The following is a 19,105-nucleotide window of genomic DNA, read 5'->3' on the forward strand; positions in this document are numbered from 1 at the left end:
AGAAACCTTCGTCTAATTTCAAGTCTAAACTTCTTGATGGCCAGTTTATTTCCATTTGTTCTTGTGTCCACATTGGTACTGTGGTTACCTTTTTTACCTTTTTTGTGTACCTTTTTGAGTCATGAGCTACTAACGTATTCCATTTAAACAATGCATAACAGACGTTACAGATTCTCTTTTACCCTATTGATCTATGCTAAGTCCACATTGAAACATTATTCCTGTTCACTGGCATTGCAGAAATATCTGTCATTTATAAATTTTAACTTCCATGAAGATGATTATTTTGGATTTTATTAAAGACACTACAATTAAAGATTATTTTATAAGACTATATATTCATGGAGCCATAAACTAGCAGTAAAATCATTCTTCCTGCTGTAACTTGATATATATTAAATGGTCTCAACCCTATGAGTAGTTTTTTAAGTCTTTTTTTTTTATATGCAAGCAAAAGAAACACTAAATATTTTTTGTTTATGGGATTCTACTAGAATTATGTTTCCAGGGTATAAAGTGACCAGAAGCTGGGCAGCACACTGAATATGTATTGTAGGGAGCCATCCTGCATTATCAGGGAGATAGATTGGATGCTTTACTAGGTTTTCCTACCTCCAGCTTTGTTCTTTATCATCTTCCTTTTCATTCTTTCTTGAATGGAAAGGTTTCTTGTCAGATGGCAGATTAAGGAATTCCTTAAATTTACCCAAAAGATTAAAAACTCTTCTATCTTGTGTTTAGAATCAAATCCACAACAGTCAATTCTGGTAAACTGTTTTTTTCAAAAAATGCTAGGATCTGCCCTGCTTTGGCAAACTATTAAGGCTGGTTAGAAAACAAAAATACTGAAGTTTGTTTTCATTCCAGTGGTGGGAGAGGGAGATTTACTCCAGATTAGCTAAGCAAAGTACAAAAGTCTAGTATTCACAGCCATGAGGCTGCTCTGACTTGAGCTGGGGACTGGCTAGGTGTCACCCTGGCCCCAAATGCAGGTAAGTGTAAAGACTGCTACAGTCACAGTTCCCTCCCACAAGTCTTGTACTGAGCACAGATAAACAGGATGTGACGCTCTAGCTCTTATTTAGCTGGAAAACCCTTTCTGGATACATTCAGAGCATTGATAGTGGGAGAGTACTTCCTCTACAGCTCCTCATCTTTAGTAAGCTTCTATGGGAACTCTCGGGAGCTTTGGGATCATGGAAGGTGGTTCATACTGATCTCTGCATTACTCTCTTCTGAAAACCCCATGGATATAAAAGAAAATATTCCACTTGGAGAAGATATTGCTTAAAACAGTTCCAAACTCCTCCTGGATCCATTGCTGAACAGTTCCTGGGGATCGACTGTGAAGATACTGTGCTGCTGGGATCAAATGAGTGAAAGCAGACCCATTCAGGGGTGCAGCTCTTCAGGCAGATAACACCAGTCACCATCCATTTGCGGGGACTGGAGGCCTCATTTTCTTCAAACCTCTGCCTCTTGATGGGACAGGAAACCCTGCAGTCCTTTCTTGAGGTTTCATAATGGGGTGCTGGTGGTAATCTGGCTCGTTTAAATCAATAAGCTAATTGCCATTGACTTCAATGGCAACAGGATTAAGTACCTAAGTAACCTATTATGTACCATACACTCAGAGTTGGATGAATATACAGCAGTTCATTATATGGCCAGATGAAAGGGTCAGAAATATAAACATTAATCCACCTGGATATCTGTTGCTATGTATGGGTAGATAAGGTACCAATGAAATCTAAATTTTAATTTGTTTATTTTCAAGATTTAGACGGTTTACGTGAAAACTGTGACAAGAATCTTTTGCCTTTTTTTGCAATTCCAAAATATATTAATTTCAAATTAGAAATTAGGTGACAGTGTTAGTGTTCAGCAATTTGTGACTTCTTCATTATTCTTCCTCTCAGGACAAACTTCATCTTTATTTGACTCAGTGGAATTCTCGATAATTGGATTGCTTCAAGGGTTTTATGTTGTATTAGAAATTTAAATGGAAATTAAATAATTTTAGGAAGACTAAAGCCATTATTAAATATATAACTGTGTTAAAATTCATTGAAATAAATTTTAATATGTCACTGCCATTTCATTATTGTTTTATATATTTTCCTGAGGCCATCATTCAGATAAAAAGCTAATTTAAAAAAAATTATATTAGAAAAAATATATAATTTCAAAGAGTTAGTTCAGGGTAGATGATACAGTAATATTTTTCAAGGCACTCACTGTTTTTCTTCACACCTTTTTTTTCTTACATTTATTGCCTTTTGAAGTTTCATAAAATACACAGCTCACCTCCAGCTTCAAAAGAATTATTTTTGGCTGGTTTCAAGTTGTTATATAATCATTCTACTTTTTTTTATAAAGAAAAAGAGATTCTTTGTCAAAGGCACATTTTACCCTTACATTCTCCCCACCTCCTGCCTTTACAGATATTATGAGAACTACTATGAATATCTGATTACCTTTTGGAATATAGAAATTGATGATAGTAACATCAGCAATAAGAGAAGTATTTGCCTCTGAGAATGCTTTGTGTTTTCAAAGTATTGTACATATTGCTAATGGCTGGATTTATACCTTACGAGCCCTTCGGCACAGCATCTTCAGCACTCCCCCGCCTCTGGCTGACCTTCATGTTTTCCATAAAAAATGAATTTTTTAACCCAATTTTAGGCACCCCTAGAATGCTGGCGCCCCTAGGCAAGTGCCTACTGTACCTAATTAGAAATCCAGCCCTGCATGTACTGATCCCGATTTAGACTTGGTGTAACTTCACTGATTTTTATCAGCAATAAAATTGACACGTTAGATAATAAAGCCTCACAAATAGAAGAGGGTGGCTTTTTGGCTGAAAGTTTTTTGGTGAAAAATGCAGATTTGGCAACACTGAAATGTTTTTTAAAGTTATTAGAGAGAGACCAGGTGGGTGAGAAGCAACTTGGACCAGCTTCTGTTGGTGAGAGAGACAAGCTTTAGAGCTTACAGAGAGCTCTTCTTCAGGTCTGGGAGACTTACTCAGAGAGTCACTGCTAAATACAAGATGAAACAAATTGTTTAGCATAAGTGGTTACATATTTCAAAGGACCATTAAAGTTGAAGTGGCACATTAACACCCCTCCAGTCATAGGGAGTAAAGGCGGGGAGGGAAGAAGCTGGGCTGGGGGGCTGTTAGTGGGTTACATATTGTTGTCAAAAGTCATACATCTACTGTATCTGTTGGGTCTATGATTTTTAGTATCTAACAAAATTATGAATTTACAACAACACTGCATATCCTGAACTTACAGCATTTTAGGTAAATTGTTCATGCTGAAAACAAATTTGCAATGAAGTTGAAACATTACCTTTTGACATTTACATCAAAGAATTGAATGGTTTCATTTTGAAAAACAATGTTTTGTTTAGGAACTTTTCAATTTGATTAAAAAGATTAAAAACAGCTCAACATGAAATATTTTGTTTTGGGTTGAATAAAATGTTCAGCTTGTTCCAAAACTTATTTTTTTCTACTTTTCAATTCACCAAACATTTGGGGTGGGGGGGTGGGGGGCGGGAATAGTTTTCACGTTGACCAAAAAAGAGTCACTCACACATATACTCATCCCTGTGATATTTGCATAGTAATTATCTCACCCCCCCCCCAACACACACACCACCACCACCACCTTCCCTTTCTATTTTCCGTTTCCTGGCTACCTTGAAGCAGTAATCACCAGTGAATCAAAACCCCTACCATTCTGATCATCACTTCTGGAAATGTTGCCTCCTGGATACAGGGTTGCCAATGTATAGAATGATGAATAGGAGTAAAATGTAGCATTTTTCCCCTCACCTTTCCTTTTGGTGGTTTCTTACAAATAATTTTTCAGAGGGGCCTCAATCTGGATGCTAAAGTTGTATGTGAAATGTTAGGGCCTAACTAAGGTGCTCAGTGCTAAAAGGCTTTTGACAGTCACCAGATTTTGACAGCCTTGTGACACCTTTATAGAGTGGATACAGCACTGGCAGCAGTGCAGGCTTCTCCACTCTAATTCATCAAAAGGTCTCAATCCTGATTTCAAGGGATCATTTGTAAAAGAGAGAGGGTGATTCTGTTTTTTCCCCATGTCCATTGGCCTTTCTTTTGAGTTAAGCATATTTATACATGTTTGCAGGATTAGAGCTCTAAATCAGTGGTCTCAACCTTTCCAGACTAATGTACCCCTTTCAAGAAGTCTGATTTGTCTTGTGTACCCCAAGTTTCACCTCACTTAAACTACACCTCTACCCCAATATAACATGAATTCGGATATAATGCGGTAAAGCAGCACTCCAGGGGATCAAAGCAAGTTCAATATAACATGGTTTCACCTATAACGCAGTAAGATTTTTTTGGCTCCCGAGGACAGCGTTATATCGGGGTAGAGGTGTATTTGCTTGCACACTATTACTGAAAAATTGCATACTTTCCCATTTTTACCATATAATTGTAAAATAAATCAATTGGAATATAAATATTGTACTTGCATTTCAGTGTATAGTATATAGCGCAGTATAGACAAGTTATTGTCTGTATGAAATTTTAGTTTGTACTGATTTCACTAGTGCTTTTTACATAGCCTGTTGTAAAACTAGGCAAGTTTCTAGATGAGTTGATGTACCCCGGAAGACCTCTGTGTAGCCACAAGGGTACATGTACCCCTGGTTGAGAACCACTGCTCTAGATAACAGTTTTGATAGTGGTTTTTGTGAGAAGGACATTTGACTACTGGGAACTGAAATTATCAGCCCATGTTGTATACTGTCAAACGGCCTTCAGATGGTAATAACTCAATCACTCTGCTGGACTATTAGAAACAACCATCATCTTTAGCTCTTTGTTGCTTCAGCCATTGGAAAGAAATATATTTTGGAGTTGAAGCTAAGTTGTAAATCTTCACTTGAACAACCAGCATCGGGTGTTGAAGAAATGGGAGAAGGTTTCAAAGCCTCCTTGATCAGGGCATTCAGAATGCTGAAGAGAAAGGCATATATGGAAAAACTATTGACTTCCTGCAGTTATTCAAACAGTCTCTCCACTGTCATGCATGAAAGAAATGAAGTATTGTAATAGCTGATGCTTTTACCTCCCAAGAGGAAAAATATTTCAGTACATCCTTGCAACTCAAGATGTAAAATTAATTTGACCGCCCCCCTGCCCACTAAAAAGAAAAATCTGTCACTCTTAATTTAGTCCTGGCAACAGTCAAAGGTGAAAATGGTGTCAGTGTTTTAAAAAAATCTAATATGGGTATAGTTTTGGGTTGCTCCTTCTATAACAGTCCCCTTTGTGTAATTAAAACGATTGTGATTATTGTACAACATTGTAATTTGAAGTGAAATACTCATGAATACATTCACTATAAAAAGGTATGTACACAGGCAACTGCATTTCCATGTAGGCACTTAAATTAGGTCTTATAGGTGCCTAAGTATTGGATTTAGATAAAAAATGGGTGCCTAAAATTAGTTATAACTGAGGTCTTTGTTACCTTAGTGTTTCCATGTACTTAGAATAGGAAATGGCCATGATATCAATACCACTGTGGTATTCACTTTTGGATGGCAATCCCTTTATTAGCACTCTTGTTTCTCTGCATTCTGTATGCTCTGTGATATTTGTGAATAAGGAGTATTCTACAATATTAGCTTTCTTTTGCAAACAGATTGGGGGAAGTGCATGTGCTGGGGACGTAGAATATAACTTCTGGGTATGGAGCAACAGCTGGGAGCAGCACTGGAGAAGCTTGGCTTGGGTCTCTACCCATATCTTCACAGTCTTGTAGTAAACTTTGAGTAAACTTTGATCTAGTGTGCTATTGTCATGAGTTAAAAATTATAATATGACAGTGGAGAAGTCCAGATATATCTGTCACATTTAACCTTTCATGTTGTTTTATATAAATATATTCATAAGAACAAATATATAATTTTTAAAAGGTATAGCTGTAGCTATCGATTGGAAATTTGATTGTCAATGTCATGGGACCATGAAAGTCACAAAAAGTGCAGCTAGATCCTTTGACTCCTATTGTCCAAGGTGCACGTGATATATAAAGCTGCCCTAATAGGGCAACTGAGGATTTGTGTTGCGTAGAGGAATTCCCAGCTGGTGGCATGACCATAGCACCTCACACTCGCACTACTGTGATCTCATGATGTAACCACAGCCAGGTACCATTATCAACTGGCCTAAGTTAGAGCAACCTCAGGGCTGCACTAACTTATGTCTGCAGCCGAATCTACCCCCCAGACCTGGGGAAGCCGTACCTACTTGCAGATCCAATGATCTGTTTGAGAATTATCATAAATACACATAATTTTGGATGTCTACTCTATCTCTGTTAACATATCTGTTGTGTAACTATTAGAGCAAAAACAAACAAATAAATTGGATTGGCTATTTAAAAAAAAACGTAAAGGAACTGGATGCCCAACTCCCATTGAAATCCAGTGACTCCTGACTCCCGTAGGATCCTTTAAAAATCCCAGCCTAAATAATCTCCCTTCCAGCTGCCCCCCCCAAAATCAGACAGAAACCCCCCAAAACAACTTAGATATTTGGTGACATACCTTAATATTTAATACTGACTATTTCCTTTCATCTTGGCTCTCTTTTCAAACCTGGAATGGTGTTTTAGGATTATTATTTTACTTCAGAAGTTCCCAGGATTGTAGCTTCTCAGCTCTCCGAGCTCTGGTCAAGTGTAGGTAGTCTTTTGGTCTATCCAAGGCCGTGATCAAGTGTCTTGATGTTTTTGGTCTTTTGGTCTCGAGATGAAAATCTTGTCTTTGCTTCTGGGACCTTGAAGTGAAAAAATTCCCTAAGTTATGTCCACACTTTATAAATAGTGGAAACCCTATGCTGTATAAGCACATTGGGTTTTCCTTTTTATTTTTCATTATTTCTCATATTTTGTAGATAATTTTAAAAAATAGTGAATTGTAAAAAAGATCCATATTGCTTATTGAGACAAATCCCGCTAACAAAAGTTATTGTTTTTTAAATACAGAAGTGAGTTTTAGCCACCTACCTTCTGTGAAAAAAATGTGAGATTAACTTCTAGAAAAACAATTAAAAAATAGCTGAGAGGGTATCTATATTTGGAGACAATCTGTACTGCATAGTGTAAGAAGCTTTCAGAAACAAAGAAATTTTTAAAGCTGTGAAGCAATCACATTTAAAAAAAAACGTGCACGAGAGGAAAGAGTAATCAGCTATTATTTTAATGTTTGAAATGATCCATGAGGATTCAACTGAAGTTATGGTAACATACTTGCATTCATCCAGTTCCCCTTCAGCCATAGGCTGCTAACAGAGCTTCAAATGTTTGGCATACATTTGAAACATTTTATTGTGTTTTTAAAAGAAACTTAGCCATTAAAACTCTGCTGTTAAATGGTTCTTGGATTATACATTAAATTATGTCACCTCTTGATATATTTAGCTGCAAATCCTAAATTAATTAGAATTATTCCACAATATTCTGCTATGTGCTGCTTAGCAGTGATGCTAGACTAATTCAAAAGCTCTTTTAAAAGAATTGTAGCCTGTTTATTATAACAAAATCAATAAAAGAAAAGCAGACTGTTAGCTATAGGAGTTGAAGAGTTGAAACAGTTAGAGAGAATTAGAATCATGGGCTTCAGTTACACACGTTTCACTTTAAGGATGTCAGTAGTTCCATAGAAGTCAATGGGACTCCTCACCTTCCTACATGTTCTTAAGTGTTTGCAGTATCAGGGCCATAGACAGTTGGGCTAGCCATCTGACAGACACTTTCTTCAGTAAGTGCACCTGAACAGGCCACCTTGCATGTGTTGACATATGTGCAACAAAATGTGGCCAGATAAGATGGAATTCAGTGATGAAATTCATTTTTCCAGAACCTGCCAATTGAAAGCAGTGGACACTAGCTGAAAACCTTCATCTGGGCAGGGTCGGCTCCAGGCACCAGCCTCCCAAGCATGTGCTTGGGGCGGCACTTGGAGGGGGGTGGTGCTCACCCGGGGAGAGTGGAGCTGCAGCGGGCTCGCCGCCCTCCCCCGGAGCTCCGGCCGTTCGGGGAGAGCAGGGCCGCAGCTGGGCTGTCCGACCTCCTCCCAGCGCTCAGGCTGGTCGGGGAGAGCGGGGCTCTGGCCGGGCTCTCCGCCCTTCTCCCGGCGCTCCAGCCTGTCGGGGAGAGCGGGGCCCTGGCCGGGCTCTCCGCCCTCCTCCCGGCGCTCTGGTCCGTCGGGGAGAGCGGGGCCCTGGCCGGAGCGCCGGGAGGAGGGGGGGCCAGGCACCGGGGGGTGGCAGGAGGCTTTTTTGCCTGGGGCGGCAAAAAAGCCAGAGCCGGCCCTGCATCTGGGATTCCCCTAGAACAGATGGGACCATCATCTTGTTCCTCCTTTAGGTGGGGATTGGCTTTCAATGTGTTACTTTTAAAGATGCTTAAGAGAGTTAGACACCCAACTAAGTCAGTGGGAATTGGGCAACTTAGTCTCTTTGACAGTCCCAACCTAAAGGTATTTTGTGGTCCTAATGCACCACCATATTACTCTCATTTTATGCCATTATGCTATTGATTGCTGTATGTATAATATATACATACATATTAATACATGACTTTATATATAAAAAATAAAAATGTGAGTGACTGGATGTTAATAGCCAAGCAGCACCCCATCCTCTCTTTTTTTTTTTTTTTTTTTTTTAAACAAGGTAACGTATGAAAAAATTGAGCAGTTTAACTGACTGAAACAATTTAAAAGTCAACTCTGATTGAATGACTGCCACTTCTTCATGTGGAAAAAAAGCCTTTGTTAAAGTACAGATGAATTACTTCACTTAAACCCTCACAAAAATTGATGTTGGCTGTGCATTTGTTCATTTGATCCAGATGTTACACTATTAACTGTCTGTAATTTTTTTTTACTAATAACCCACGATTCAAGGTTTTCATTTAGCAACATGGCAGGCGAAGATGTTTTTCATCATTGCTTATTTTTATTTTTTACTTTATTTTATTTTATTGTTGCTTTGTTTTGTTTCCTCTTTAGGCCTCACTGGCAAAAGTCATCAGGCTGCTGTTTGTTATGCAACTTCCAGAACAGAAATGTCACACAGAGAGTCATAATTACAACTGCTAGACAACAGAATTTGGGTCCTTCTTGGGTACTAAAAATAAAAATGAACAAATCTGCCCATTATAAATGGATCAAATATATCACTTTGTTAGCACTTACTGGGTAACAAAGTAGGAAGATGTATCTGAAGAAAAAATGTATATTTATTTTCTTTTTTGCTCACATACACCTATGCAGAGCAGTGGTCCAGTGTAGGGCTGGTGGAACTGGGGAGGCAGTGGGGGCTAGTGCCCCCGCAATAGAAATGTGTGCTGATCTGTATTTCCATGCCATGCGTTGTTCTTCTGGGAACTAATGTTCCCTGTAAACTGCCTGCACATACCGGCAGGTAGAGATGAATGGAACCTTGGGGGCTGCAGCTGCAGCACCCAGCATCAGGCCAGGGAGCAAGTAGGCACCGGCGTAATCAGGCTGGTTTTGGGAGTATCTACCTCTGGTGGCCAGTGAGAGATATGTGAATTGCAAGCCCCCTCTCCCAGCCTTGAGCCAGCAACCTCTACTCTGCCAGCTGAATCTCAATAGCTCCCCTTGCTCCTCATGCAGAGCACCTATCTTGCTCCGCCTCCCATCCTTTTGCTCCCCATTCAAAATGAGCTTTGACTGCCTCTAACCTGGGGTATCCAACTGCTGGTGGTCAGCCAGGTCATATAGTAGTAACATCAACTGCTATCCTGTCTCCCTTTCTTTTCCGCATCCCATGTTGCACAAGATAGGGGGAGCATTCTCAAAACTTTGCTGCTTCTCTAGACTCAGTGACATCAGCTTTCTTCCCATTCCATGTATACACCCCAAACAGTGGCAGCTATGTTCTCTGAGCCATCCAATTATCAGAGACATTTGTTATCAGCTCTTCTTGCAGGCTAAGCTCCCATCCTCTAAAATCTTCAGCGCTCCAGGGACACGTGTTACCACTGTTGTGTACTTCACACAGCCTAAAGCAGCCACTTCAAGCAATCTGCAGTCTATCACAGAGACACTAGTGACAGAAGTAGGAGATAAGTGCAATAGGGCCCTATATTAGTTTCCGGACCTTGAAATGCAGTTCCTTGCCTTGTCTGTGGTAAACTGTAAGACTGTTGGGGCAAGGACTGGCCCTAGTTTACAGTTTGCTATATAAAACATCTCTATACTTACGGCATTGTGTTTATGTATATATATATATACACGTTATATGGTAATAAATGTCTTTATTTCCTATGTTCATGATACGAATCCTGTTAATTAGGTTGTTTAGAAGATATAGGGTGGAGCTATTACTATTTTGTAACAGTCAACAGGGTCATTTACCTCAATTTACACTATTCTGTTTTATGCCACCCATCTTTGGTCTGTACACAACTTCTTTCCAAATCTAAACTAATAATTTTTGATGAAACCTGCTGTTCCCATGGAAACGTTTGTTGGGGCCTTTTGTTATTCCTGCACAACCTTGGTAGTGTTTATTTTTCTTCCATTTTTGTTGAGTTTTTAACTACTGCCTTTCTTTATTTTCCTAACAGCTTATTATTTTTGGAACTTTGGCCCCCCTTTGCCCCAGCCAGCTTGGCACCAGTAATTAATAGAGTACTTAATACACTCCTTGTGTGTATATGGAAGATATTGACTGTGACAACTCCTTTTTTCCCCTGTGTCAAGCCTCCTAGCGACCCAATTGCACTCATTTTATCTGAAGGATATAGTGCTATTAAAGTGAACCTCAAGAAGCCATAGCACACAGATGACGCAAGAGTTTCTATTTTCAATGGATGAAGGCCATTACATTTTGACACACCATACTTTACATTGTTAAAACAATATTTACCAGTAAGATCTGGTGGATGATGTTAAACACAACATAGCAGGTAAAAGAGTTTCATGTTGTAATGTAATATAAAGTGGTAGGGGACTGTGGTTTTGGAGCAGAAATTCTACCTTTGCTATCATGTATAAAGTCTATGCAGCCTCCGAGATCCAAATACTTGATCATCAGAACATCCTGTGCAGCCATAGAATGTCACTGCCTGGATGAATTGGCCTATTAATTCCTCTAGCCACTCAGACTGTTCTTTTCTGCTACCATTTTTAAAGAACAGCAGAAAGCAGCTAACACATGACAGTGTTTCGTGCTTAGAAGGAAATATTAGATCACTTCAGCAGCAGACCGGTTATTTTTGGTCACAACTGGATATGTGTCAAGCATTTTTATGAGAATTCATGCCCACAAGGATAGAAATTGCCATACTGAATCAGACTAGAGGTCCATCTATATAAGTTATCTTTGTGCCTTCATAATCCTCAGTTGGTGTAATTTAGACAATCTCAAGGTCCTATATAAGTTAAGGCAGCCTAACCAAGGTGTACTATGGGCTGCAGCACTGCCCAGAATCTCCACAGTATTGTGTCCAGTGGCTCCACTCCTGACATGCCCCTACCTCTGGCACATCCCATACTCCAGGGCTTGCAAGGAGGTTCTCAGAAGGCAGACTTACAACTATTCTTTACTCCTATAACCTATGTGAAATATACAATATGTCTCAACTATTAACAGCTTCTTAGTTTCTCTCTATTCCAGCAGCCCACTTAAAATGTCAAATAAGGGGGCTTATTTTATTGTTATCAAGCAATCCTGTCAGGTACAGAACAAGGTAGTAATGGTGAAGAAACAGCTGATTATCATGTATCCTAGGTTTCATAATTTCTGGTTTTAGCTCTTCATGCTTTTTACTGTCCATTCAATGGGCAGCTGTGTTTATCTATCCCACATACCTACTTCATTTAGTGTCAGACTAAAGTTTGGCTTCAAAACTAATTTCCAAGGATGTGGATATGTCATTGTTTATCACTCTAATTTATGTGGCAAGGAAACATATTTACAGTCTACTGACCCTTTACAGTATGCCTCTAAGTAGAACATATAAATTTACATGCATACCAGGAATTCCCATGCATCTATTTGAAATCCACATGTAACTTTCTGTGCCCATATTCCATCATACACGTGCTCATGAACACATGGATTTTATAACAAATCTTGCTTATAATTTGAGGCCCTGCTTTTTCTGTGATCTAACCATGGAATAGATTTTTTTCATTAATAGGGCCCTAAACAGTTCGTGTTTGTGGTGTTATTGCTCAATCTATTGATCTGTCATTCAGGCTTTCCCACACCTCTTAACTCTGGCCTGGAGGGACCACTTCTAGAAGTGAGAGGTTTTGTATCTCCTCTGAGACAAAAAACAAGGGTACATTTTAGGGCTAATTACTGTGATAGTGTATTTGATGTGAGCAACTGTATCTGCCAATCTGAAACAAGACGGAGACCATCAGTTACTTAAACATGACCGTTATTATCGATCAATCATTACATGCATGTATAAGGTGCCCATCATTGTGGCATCTGGGCATACTTTACACAGATTAAAAGTTGATCAATTGATATTATATTGTTATATTATAAATAATGCTCACGAGGTGCTAGACATTATCCCCAGAAAGACACAGGCCTGCCCCAGACAGCTTACAGTGTAAGCAAACTAACTGTTCAAATAATGTAACAACTGTACGGAGGTGCTGTGTGAATTTTATTGGTCTTAGTTGTGGGGCATTTTACATGAATGAGCCTAACAACTCAAAATAAAATTAACTGAAACTGTTCAGTTTTGCTTGGTTTTGGGTCAAAAAGACTCCATGTGGGCATAAGGATGAGACTGGGACAATCCTTTTGAAGTATGTGGGCCTTACCGAATGGAGTGCACTGCTGTCCTTAGACTGAATGTCAGAACAGTAAAAACTTCTGTGGTAATGTCTCTCTGGAAAGGGTAACCTATATGAGGACATTGGCCCTGATATATACAGCTAATAGAGATTTCATTTTGCCTCAAGTTGTAACAGCTTGTGTTTTTGAAGGAGAAGGTTCTGAGTTCAGTCCTTGCTGATTACCAGGAACTTGGTATGTAGCCACAGAATTATTACACCATAAATAATGCTTCTGTTTTGAAGATTTAGCATCAATACATTGCCATGTAATTCAAAGATCCTTTGTTCATAGCTAACTAACTTTTCATTTCATTGGAAACCCTAAATAAGGAATGTTAACAAGTTCTTGATATATTACTTTTTTATTTTTTTAAAAAACCTGAGAAATGGCCATGCTGTTTGTGAAATGCTTTAAAGACTGATGTCTATGCCCATGCGTGTTGTGGGGGAAAAGTGGAAGTAGCAGCTTTTTGGTAAAATGAAATGCTTTTCAGCGGAGTAATTGCTGAAATATAAAAAGGCAGAGGAATTAGGAACTCTAGACGTTAGGATAGAAAACCAAAGTGCAAAGTGAAGATGACAAAAGTAGTGAAGGGGGGAGAGGATTCTTTTTTTTTTTTAACATATATTAAACCTTTTGTTAAAATGAGCAAATCGTTGTATAGTATTTAATTGTTTCATGGTGTATGACATTGCTAGAAACCCTGGATGGGATTACTACATTATTTTTTACTGTTTGAAGATAATTTTTTCCTTATGCATTAGCCATTTTTAACCTTATCACATATTGGATTACCCTTTTTCATATAAAATTGATTTTACATCCACATATATGTGGAACATTAATGTAGTGACACACTGCACTTTACAACATCACATATGGTAGGATCTTACACAATTAAGATGCCCTTATTTATATAAAATATAAGTAGAACTATAATAAATCAGATTTTTAGGTAAAAAACAAAATCAGGCACAGCATGGTTTATATTAGTATAACAGAATTTAAAACTGATAAACAGAGCAACACCCACAAATGTATTTTTTCTCTCGGTTTTGTGAAATTATCACTTGGGATTCATACTTGGTAAATGGGAATTTGACACTTCATACCAGTAAACATTTTAAACTATATCTTTCAACATCTTCCACTAAGCAGAGTTGCAGAGGGCTAGTTCCAAAAGCAACCAGCCACACCCCCCAAACAACAAACAACAGCTGCCACACCAGTCCAACCCAAGGAAAATATAGTGTCCCAAAAGAAAGGTATACAGGTAAAAAGTTTAAAATGCCTAAGTGACCTAGAAGCCTCAGGGCCACTGAAAGTCCATACAGCAAAGGCTCCTAAGTCACTTAAGAGCTTTTTGAAAATGTCACCTAACGGTAAAGAATTTACAATGTTAGACTGACAACAGCATGGCTAATTTAGTTACAATTGTGATTAAATAAACTGAAAAGGTGATTTTTGTAATTACCAGCATTGCTCACTCAAATCTGAAAATGAAACTGTCCTTGCTATCTCTTACAAGTGGAGCCCTCTAAAGGAAGTATGGCCCTGTCATCATTAGTGTCCTGCTAGTACACAGGGCATGCTAGGTGTTCTCCATTCCTAGATCAAAACACAGGATCTGTGTCCCCAAAGAGTATAACAATGTGTCATACTCAGCAAGTGAATGATTTAAAAGTAGCTCAGGAGTAAAGTCAGATGAAAACAAGAGACTTGCCCATAAAGAAGGGGGAATAAGACCATGGACAGAACTATTAGAACATAATTGTCTATCTCTCCTGAGCCAATTGCCCTCAGCTCTAGCCTCTTCCACTTATCTGCTGTCCTTTTAGCCAGCCTAGACACTGCGCTCTCCCTAGGAAGCGGAGAAACTAAATAAAAAGGATCGTACAGGCTGCTATCCCTCAGCACACACTGCATGCTGAACTGGTGGTCTAGTCCAATCTTCCAGACAATGACACTTTGGCTGACTTGCCTTAAGAAAAAAGGATACGCTCTTCAAGTCATGTCCTGTTTGTGTGTACTCCAAGGCTTGCCCCGGCAGTGGCATTGGTAGGTTCAAAGAGAAGCCCTGGCGTTTGGACTTTGTGTAGATGCAGGTGAATACCAAGGGAACAGATTTGTGTTTATGACACAACTGTATTCTATTGTTATGCTGAAGGGTGTTGGTAGCTCCCAGCAAGCATGTCTTTGAACTGTGGGCAGTCACATGCTCCATTGAAGCTGATGGGTGTGATAGCCAGACTAAATGAGGGAGCAGTTAAATGCCCCTTTGTTTAGTGATAGCTGAAAAAATAGAGACCACCACCCTAGCTACTGATAACAAATGCCAACACCCAAAGACTAAACTGTATGCAATAAAAGATATTACCTCCCTCACCTTGTCTCTCATAAGTAATATCTGTTATGTATGGTTCGTTCTCTCTTGGCAGGGGTATGTGTGTGTGTGTGTGGAAAGTAGTGTAGTGTAATATTTTATTTTGCTGAGGAGGCTGTTTTTAAATGTACACACTGCTCTGGGTTTATTGTAGAGAAATTAATGTTGCAAAAGGTGGTGAAGTTTGTGATAGTCCTTAGTTTTTGTGGGAGTTCATTCCACAGTCTTGGACTCAGAAAGTTCTGTTTCCTGCACAGATGAGCTTTACCCTTCCGGGAGAAAGTTCCATTATGCTTGAGGAATGGAGTTGTCATCCGTGAGCTTTATCTCTGAGCTTTAGATGATCTTTTAGATATGCTGTGCCCGGGTTATGGAGCCCCTTGTGATTTACACCACTGCATAGATCTCTACTATTGTTTTTAGACCCTCACTAGCATATCAACTATGCATCTGGCAGCCAGACAAAGTTCTCATACACTGATTTTTAGTTAATGATCATCTGATTGATAGTTTGTTGATAATTCACTTCTGTTCCCTTCCAACTAAAGCCACCCCTTAGTGCTTAACGCTAGAAATTCATACTGTGTATGTTCATTAGCTCCTTAGAGCACTGTGTAAGTTGTACAGTGAAAGTGTTTGCATGAACAAGATGGCAACCTTTTGTGTACATTCTCATTAGACTTGGAGACACAGCACAAAAAAGCTGATGTCATCAAATCCTCTTGCTAATGAAAATATGATGTCAAAAGCTAAGGGCTTGTCTTTACTGCAAAGTTAACTTGCGTTATACCTTGAATATCGCCCATAACTTAAGTCTTGTCCACACACAAATGAAACCTTAACTCAAGGGTGGTGGTGCTTTTAACTCAAGTCAGCTGGCCGGTGAGAAGATATAAGCTATAATTGAAGTTAGCACAACTGGTTAGTTCAGGATCTCAGGAATTCTCTACATAAACAATAATTTAAAGTTCAGCTCAACATTTCCCACAGAACACCCCTTCATTCATCGCAGTATAATCTGTAATTATGATTCTTCAGTCAAGACTTAGCTGTTAATTTAGCTCGTGCCTGAGGTAGAATGGAATCTAGGTCACTCTTCGATAGCTGTACTTGTTCTGCAGTGTTCACAGACATAACAATAAATGTCAGAAGCAGGTATGACTTGAATCAACATAGAACAGATATTGTGAGTGAGAAAAATGTCATTTGTTATAGTTTATTTTCAGATGATAAGTGTACAGAACTTTCCTCCCCCTCTGCTGTAATTATGGAACTTGAATATATATATAGTTGACTCTTTTATTGGTGACTGAGACCTACAACAGAAAAGCTGCCCATAACAATATTGATATTTAGAATAGAATTTGTTAATAATATTTAATTGAGGCTATCAGAGAAATAAAATCACAAACATATGAAATTCCACAGTTTTTGTATAATAAACATGAATATATATGTTTGTTTGAGACTTCCAAAGCATCAGTCAAGCAGTGTAATGATGCATAACCTTGTGATGCTTTGGACATCTTTTACTTTCCAGAAATCCAGCTGACTCTGTTATTTTGGTAGCGGGATGTTACTGTGAATACAGAATTTGGATAAATATTTATTTATGTACAGTTATGTCATATGCAGAACACTCCTCTGTTTGTCTGGCAAAAGGACCGATTAAATGGCAAGCGTCAAAATGGCTGTAATATCACAGTTTTGCTTTTCTTACTGTTAAATAAGATGGCAGTGGCACAAAAAAACACTGCCAAATCATGCAAACACCCTAACCAGCCTTCCACTTGCCCTGTAGTCCTTGACTTTGCCAGCTGTGAGGCTTCACCTTTGCTTTTGTTCTCAAAAATGGATTAACTTTTGTGAAAACATTAAAGAATAAGAAGTTGAAAAAGCTGATTCATTTGTAATTGCAACCTTATTTTTATTAAATGCACTCTAAAATGTGGAAAATATGCTGTTTATTAAAGCCATATTTTGCTATTAACATTTTGCAAGAGTTCAGATTACATAGTGCACTATTCTGTGCTTTGTAGAGTTACAGCACCTCCTTAAAAAGGAGCAATGAGTTGCTATGGAAAATTCACATTTTGATTCAGTCATGTAGTAAATAATAACATAAAATGGTGTGCAAAATGGCCAAAGTGAATGTTAAATAGCCTCCCAAGGTACCTTTAACTGGTGTAGAGTACCTTTTGGTGAACCTTACAGTTCTTTAAAATGTTTTTTTGTACAGACTGTATATGTATCATATGTATTTTTAACTGCACTTTCATATGGTGTTTGGCTTATGTACTTCTTTTGGACACAGTATATAGAGGGAGGGTTCCATGCCATAAGAATAAGGTGACCAGACATCCTGATATTATCGGGACAATCCTGATATTAGGGGCTTTGTCTTATATAGGTAACTATCCCCTTCCCCCCCCTGAAAAAATAAGTGTCCCAATTTTTCACACTTGCTATCTGATCACCCTACATTAGTAAGATGGACTTTAAGAAGAGGTGAACTCTATACTCTCTCCAAACCAGCTGCATGCTTTCAGGTACCTCCAAAATATCTGTGTGTAATCAAATAATCATGCTCACTTCATACAGGAAATATACAGGAGACAATGACCTGTAAGCTCAGCAATTAAAATAGACACAGAGCTGCTAACCTTTGGAAGTGCTCTTAACCCATCCTACCTCCTAAAATGCTAACCATTTGTGACAAACATGTTTCACTGGCTTTACAACTAATCTACTGTGACAACAGCACTTACCCTTTCTTATCTCATAATTGGTAAGGAGTGCAGTGTAATGGCTCATTTACCCTTCTTGTAAAATAACATATCCCTGTCTCTCTTAGTTTCACAGTATTGTTTTACAGACTTTGTTTTCCTGTTTATATGTAGTGCATTTGACAGGTGACAAATAGGGTTTAGAAATGCTGCTCCTACTCATATAACAGTAAGAAAACAATGACACCATGTAAAAAATGGAAAGAGATTCTTGAGGGAAAAGTCTGATTCTGGGAATCTGTCAGACTGGAGATGACTTCTTTGCAGGCAAGCCATCAGTGTACAAGACATGAGCAGAGGGAAATATGACTGCAAGAGGAGTTTATAATGGTTCTGTATCCATAGTACATTCATCCCTAGGTGCACTTCTGCACCTCTTATATGTTTAGTTATTTCATATGGATAGCTTAAAAGATCTTTAATTGAAAAAATAAAATAATTTGTAAAAACAGCGAAGTTAACAAGGTTTATGGGCATTGTGAGATAAGAAATACAAGTAGCAATGAGTGCACTAGAAAGACATTATAGGAATAATCCTTTATTGGCAGGGGAATGGACTAGGTGACTTAAAGAATATTAGGTCTTTACAGACCTAGAAAGCAGGAAACTGTAGTTCTGTAGAATCATTCCTTCTCCCTCTGTGGCAGTAAGAGGGGGTGAAGAATGAAATCCAGAAACATTCTGTGGCATCTTTCTCTGTTAAAAAGAAGGATTTCTGTTCAGAGCAGCATTAATTCCTTTGGAATGTCTTTTGTGCCAATTGCTGTGCAGCCATGGGGGGACATAGTAGACAGGCCAGAAGAGAGAGGTCCAGGTAAGACTATCAGCGTCCACGTTTCTTGAACTTCCATTACCAACAGGCTCCTTGAGTTGAGAAGATTTGCACCGTGCACATGTGAAAATCTCTTCCACATTAGGAATAACCCAGTGAAAACTACACACAGTGAACCTCACAGAGTGTCTGCCTCCCTCTTCTCAGAGTGACATGTTTTGTAGCTGTTAATCTAATTATTTTATTGTATTTTCCACCCAATTACT

The 19,105-nt window shown here is 38.7% G+C and overlaps 1 long non-coding RNA gene across 2 annotated transcripts in view; it reads left to right on the top strand.

Moving 5' to 3' along the window:
- The window catches only part of LOC103306602 (uncharacterized), a 134,576-nt gene that overhangs the window by 26,420 nt on the left and 89,051 nt on the right, over positions 1 to 19,105 (top strand). The gene's annotated exons all lie outside the window — the stretch shown is intronic.

The sequence above is a fragment of the Chrysemys picta genome, chromosome 5 (assembly GCF_011386835.1).
Source record: "Chrysemys picta bellii isolate R12L10 chromosome 5, ASM1138683v2, whole genome shotgun sequence".
Classification (NCBI taxonomy): domain Eukaryota; kingdom Metazoa; phylum Chordata; order Testudines; family Emydidae; genus Chrysemys; species Chrysemys picta.